Below are 6408 nucleotides of genomic sequence, written 5' to 3' on the forward strand. Positions count from 1 at the left end.
TGCAAAAACCCTAGGCTCCACAACACACATAAGAAAAAATCAATAATAAATCTCGATGATAGGCAATGAACCCTCAATAGGTCGGCCTCTTTTTTCAATTATTTCTCTACTCCTTCCAGTAACCTCTAGAACATTATTTTATTTAATGACTTTATAAGATATATCACTTAATTAAATATAAAGTTACCTTGTAATATATTTTTTTATCAATAATTTTATAAATAATTAACTCGTCCAAAACAAGGACATTACATTATACCTATTAAGACATATACATAACTAACAACATGACTAGAATGGTATACCTATTTCTTGTGGTGGTTGGTTTTCTAAGTTGTTTTGTAGGAAACAAATTTCAAATATAAATGATTTTGAGGGTTTAAGGCTTGTAGTGGTATTTGGGACTGAGCTCCATTTATTTGACAAGCAAGGGAACATAGTAAAAGCGAGTTATATTTGAATCATGAATTTTACTTGCGCGCGCGCGCACACACACACACACACATGCTATGTATATTATGGGGCAAGACTCAAGGTTGGTTCCAATTGACTCTCTCCTTAAAGTGTTCCTTTGAGCCAGTTTGTTATAGTTTTTAAATAATTATTAAAACTTTTTGGCTATGGCCTCTTTCTTATAATAATATTTAAAACATGTGTAATTTTAAATCTTAAAGGGTTTCTCTTTTAGTATTAATTATTTGAGATTTTTTTTTCACATATATTCTAAAGTCTTGTTCAATAGTTATATAATTTATGAAAATTTGAATAGTGGGGAGAAGCTTAGGGGTCATCCTCTCAATTTATTTTCCAACATATTTGTTGTTTCAAACATTAATTTTTATATATTATTTTGATTGATGTCTCTTAATTTTATCCTCAAATTTTAGAAAAATTTACCATCCCAGAGGTTTTTCATCTTACACACATTGTCTTATGTTTAATAATATAAGTGATCATTTTGTTGTAGAGGATCAAATATGAATCATAACATATATGATTGAATAATTAAAGAAAAAACCTCTTGGTTAACTTCTTTGAGAATAAAATAAATTTAGTTCACTATCATATGTTGCTGAGGATATCTTTATCTATTACAATCTTGGAAACACTATAATTTAAAAAATAAATTTAGATCACAATTAGCTCATACTTTCACAGCTTATTATTTTTAATTTCTACGCTTTCTTCAATTCAAATTCACATATATTTGTAGTGATGTAGGTTAAGCATTGTCAATTCTTTGTCTTGGAAAATGTCATCCAAACTGCAAATGATGGAAAATAATTATTTGAATTCTTTTAAACCTTTTTGACAACTATTTGAGTTTAGATTGGCATTTTTCTTTTTAATAACTTTTTACTTACATCCGTTTTTGTATAAACTACACTAAATTACTAACATTTGAAACCTTAAACATTTCAAAAGACACCCTCAATAACATCCGTTTGAAGCTATTGATCTTTTTTTACCTCTCATATCCACTATTTTGTTCAAACTATATTAATAGTAACATCGGAAAGATAGCCTTTGGAGCTAACAATTTCTTGTTTCTCTCTATATCTAGTATTTTTTTCCACTCATAGTAAAATGCTTATTTACTTCACTATAAATAATAAGGAATTACACACTAATATTTGTCACTATCATTCAAATCAACTCAATTCATGAGTTATGTTTTTCCAAATTTATTGAATTATTGTTTTGTAGATTACTATAATGAATTACACTATAAATGTGGAATTAGTAGAAAATATACAATTTTTTTTTTAAAATTTTTTTTTTACAAATCCTTATACTATTATTATTATTAAATATGATATTTTCTCATCATTTTATGATTTTTTAAAATAACTAATCGATTGTGTGGAGAAATATAAGAATGAATTATAAAATGAAATAATAAGAATTTTGGAAACTAATCATTTCGATTACAAAAAAATATTTGACAATTGTTAAGAATAAGAGATAATTCAATTGCTTAGGTCACTTATATAGAGGAAGGCACCTTAAAAATAATAGCCATTTCTAAATTTTGTAAAATGCTTGTTTAGATGTATAGATCAATTGAATAATTTGTTAGTTAATTAACAATTGCATACTTTCTCATAATATAATAAACAAGGATATTAGATATAAATTTTACGTAATTTAATAAATAATAATAATAAATAATGCCTCTTTAAAATATTAACTGAAGTATTTCACCATCAACTTAATATGTTCTAGACAAATTGCACTTTTGATTTTTTCTGGAAACTACGAAAACATAAGAAATTTGTATGAAAATTTCAATATAAATTCCTTTGTTGAAAAAAAGCACTTCAAAGAATTTTTTTTTTTGAAAATATTTTTACTTTCATATGCAATTTGTAAGGAGAATAGACAGCGGCATATCTGTTGCCCCATATCTGTTGCCCCTCTTTCTTGGAAAAAACATGATAAGAGCATAGGTGTTGCATAGATAATTGTCCGTTTAACAACCGCTCCCAATCCCTAGTTTTACAATGAAAACTTTTGGCTCAAGGAAATTTTGAGTCAAATGCTTGCTTGCCGCCACAATGACTGCAGGAAAAATTAGGCCAAAAACTTGGCTTGGTTAGCAAGAAAAACCACGTTTCTTCACGAAAGTCAAACGGATATCTTAATATAATTGCTCAAGGGACTCTGTCACTATTGTACGGGATGGCGCAAACGCCTTCCAAGAATTCTGGAACGAATCTGCACCTTTGAAATTCGCAACGATGCATAATTCATAAAAATAATAATTAACGTTACACCCTTACAGAGCATTTGACTGGGTAAAGCCGTATGAACCTTAGTTCTCGAAGATGCAGAGAAAGCCTGTCAAAAGCGGTTCTGAGCGGAGCATTTTGTCGCCGGTGGTGGGCGGCAATGGAGAGCAAAGTGCTCGTCACGAACATCTAGAAGGAAAACCAAAGTCAGCTTCAGCTTCAGCTTTAGGTCGGCTATTCTTAAACATCACACACGAAGGGAAGAATTAAGCCTTAAACATCACACACTAAGAAGAAATTAAGCCTGGAAAAGTAAGTCAAATTTTGACTATTTAACAATTTTGCACTAGGAATCAAGCCTTAGTGTGTGATGTTTAAGCCGTTTGAGAATTAACCCTGGAAAAAAAAGAAGTCAACTTCTCAAAGATGCAGAGAATGTCATGTTCTCGCCTGTGGTGGGTGGCAATGGAGACCAAAGTGCTCGTCACGAACATCTAGAAAGAAAACCAAAGTCAGCTTCAGCTTAAGGCCGGTCATTGTTAAACATCACACAAGAAGAGAAGAATTAAGTCTGGAAAAAAAATAGTCAACTTTGATTATTTAATACTTTTAGTTTAAGAATTAAGCTTTGTGTGTGATGTTTAAGCTGTTCCAGACCAGCCTATATTAATTGTCTCTTCTCTCTTAGTACCAAACTAAACCAAATCAAATCACAGAGTAAGATAGAGGTTTTGATCAAGGAAAGAAAAAAAATTTTGATCAAGGAAAGGAAAAAAAATGGAGAAGGGAAAGAGAAGCACGAGTTATGGCGATCTGGGGATAGACATAGCCGGGAGCTTCTTCAAGCCGATAGAGGGCGTAGGCCCGCTTTCACCCAGCGGGAGAAACACAAAGATCACAGTCGTCGGCGTCGGCAACGTGGGAATGGCTGTCGCCCAAACCATTCTGACGCAGGAGCTCACAAACGAGCTCGTCTTAGTAGACATTCAGGCCGGGATGCTAAGGGGGGAAATGCTTGACCTGCAGCACGCCGCTGCCTTTCTCCCTCGCACGAAGATCGTGGCCGACACGGACTACGCCGTTTCCGCTGGATCGGACCTCTGTATTATCACAGCGGGGGCTCGCCAGCGCGAGGGGGAGTCCAGGCTGGCGCTCGTCGAGCGCAATCTCCAGCTGTTCAAAAGCATCGTGCCTCAGATCGTAAAATACAGCCCTAATTCCATCCTCCTGGTTGTGTCGAATCCGGTGGATGTATTGACCTATATTACCTGGAAGCTTTCCGGATTTCCGTCGAATAGAGTGATCGGGAGCGGCACAAATCTGGATTCGTCGCGCTTCCGCTTCATGATCGCGGATCATTTAGATGTGAACGCGCAGGATGTGCAGGCGTACATGATCGGCGAGCACGGTGACAGTTCTGTTGCGCTTTGGTCGTCCATTAGTGTCGGAGGGATGCCCGTACTGAGCTTTCTGGACAAGAATCAGATTCCCTATGAGAAGCACCATCTGGAGGCCATTCATCATACTGTTGTTAATAGCGCGTATGAGGTGATTAAGCTGAAGGTGTATACTTCCTGGGCTATCGGCTACTCCGCTGCTAACTTGGCCAAGAGTTTGCTCCGGAACCAGAGAAGGATCCACCCTGTTTCCGTTCTGGCGAAGGGGTTTCATGGAATCGAAGAAGAGGTTTTTCTGAGCCTGCCTGCGCAGCTGGGAAGAGGAGGTGTGCTCGGCATTGTTAATTTACATTTGACGGAGGAGGAGAGCCATCGTCTCAACAAATCCGCGCGGGCCATTCTCGACGTTCAGCAGCGCCTTTCTTTTTGACGGTTTCGATGCCATCGCCCTTTTTTGACAGTTTATACAGTTTAGCCCGTATGCTCTTTTAATCTTGTGGATATGGTTTATGGTCTATATAGCTCAGGAGTAAATATATTTTTATTTTGAGTATTTGACAGGGAAATGAATAATAATAATAATAAGCTCAAGTTGTATTGATCACTTGTTACAGTTTACAATACCAGGGTACGACTATTCTGCAAACCAATGATTAATAATAATAATAAATTGGGTCTTGTCTGAAATCTATATTTCTCAACCATATGGAATACCAATTTTTTCCTCCTATCTAAATTTATTTTTTCAAAGATGATCATGCTAGAAAGAATATTAAGTTTTGTAGATTTGTGCAATGCTTAATTTTCTTAGAAATGAACTCTTTATTCGATTTTATATTTTCCATTATCATACTAAATGATCATATTTCAATGGATTATCTTCCATTACCATACTAAATGATGATATCTCAATGGATTATCTATTCTATCGAGATGGATGATGTTGGACATATCAACTTGCCTACTATGAGGGCTCATATAATTCTATGGATTGTTAGGTTTATTACATTAATTAGGTTAGTTTTTGTGTTTAGATTAGATAAATGAAATTAGTTCAATATATAGTTGCTGGGAAGTTATTCTCGTAAGCAGTTGTTGTAAGGGAAAATAAAACTATATAAAGATGCCCAGACATCAATGCAATTGATAAAGTATTATTCATATCAATATTCATATCATTCCAGCAATTCAGTATGATTTCAATATCATTGTTAGTTTCAATTCTTTGTGTATCCAAATGATCTGAATTAGTAGTTTTAGCATTTTATATTTCTGCTCTTTCATTTTATATTTTCAGTTTCACATTCTTTGGGCCTGTTACAGTAGTATCAGAGAAGGTTAATCAATGGGGAGAAGAGTGCCTTTGATGGATTTTTGGATGATCAGAGTTTAAAACAATAGGAGGCTAGAGGCAATGGAGGCTGGAGGATTTTTATCATCTCAAGCTAGCTTTTCGCTTAGAGATGATTACTACATGAGAAGCCACTATTTGTGTCCCTGTAAAGTTGGGGCTTGGCCAATTCCTCCCTAAAGATAAGAGGGGAATTGATAGATTTGTGTCCCTAAAGAAAAGAGGGGGCTTGGCTATGTGATTGTCCTTCTACTGAGTGAGGGGGGGCAGGATTTCAAGAATGGCATTTGAGACACTCGAAGGAGATATCAACTTTCGGAGGAAAGACGTCCAGATATATTAGTGGTGATTGTTTCTACGGCACTTGAGGAGGCGTTAGACACACTCGAAGGAGATGTGGACTTTCGGAGGAAAGGCGTCTCATGTGCAGCACCAAAGGAGGCATCAAGCACACTCCATGGAGATGTGAAAATGTGGAGGAACTATGTCTCGTTGTGTAAAAGAGGTAGAAACAATATTTTTTATGAGGCCAACTTCAGGATTTGCAATCTGAAGTTGGGATATGAGGACAACTTCAGGATTAGGATTTGCAATCTGAAGTTGTAGAGAAAGATTGGTGAAGGAGCTCAACTTCAGGATTAGGCTTTGCAATCTGAAGTTGCAGATTACTTTCAAAGATTGGTGAAGGAGCTTCATCAAAGTTTATCATCTTGGTGAAGGCTTTTCAATTTTGTTAGATTAATGTAATCAGGGGGGGAATTTTAGACTTATTACATTAATTAGGTTAGGAATGTTGGACTTATTACATTAATTAGGTTAGCAAGAATGATTGTTGAATTAATGTAATAAGGGGGGAATGTTAGGTTTATTACATTAATCAGGTTAGTTTTTGTGTTTAGATTAGATAAATGAAATTAGTTCAATATAT

The 6408-nt window shown here is 35.1% G+C and overlaps 1 pseudogene; it reads left to right on the forward strand.

The window, feature by feature from the left end:
- Positions 1-3390: 3390 nt before the first annotated feature.
- Positions 3391-4816, forward strand: LOC149568493 (L-lactate dehydrogenase B pseudogene; annotated as a pseudogene).
- Positions 4817-6408: the final 1592 nt, after the last annotated feature.

This window comes from Cupressus sempervirens, chromosome 3 (assembly GCF_028749045.1).
Source record: "Cupressus sempervirens isolate cs-2001-9-10 chromosome 3, ASM2874904v1, whole genome shotgun sequence".
In the NCBI taxonomy this organism is placed as follows: domain Eukaryota; kingdom Viridiplantae; phylum Streptophyta; class Pinopsida; order Cupressales; family Cupressaceae; genus Cupressus; species Cupressus sempervirens.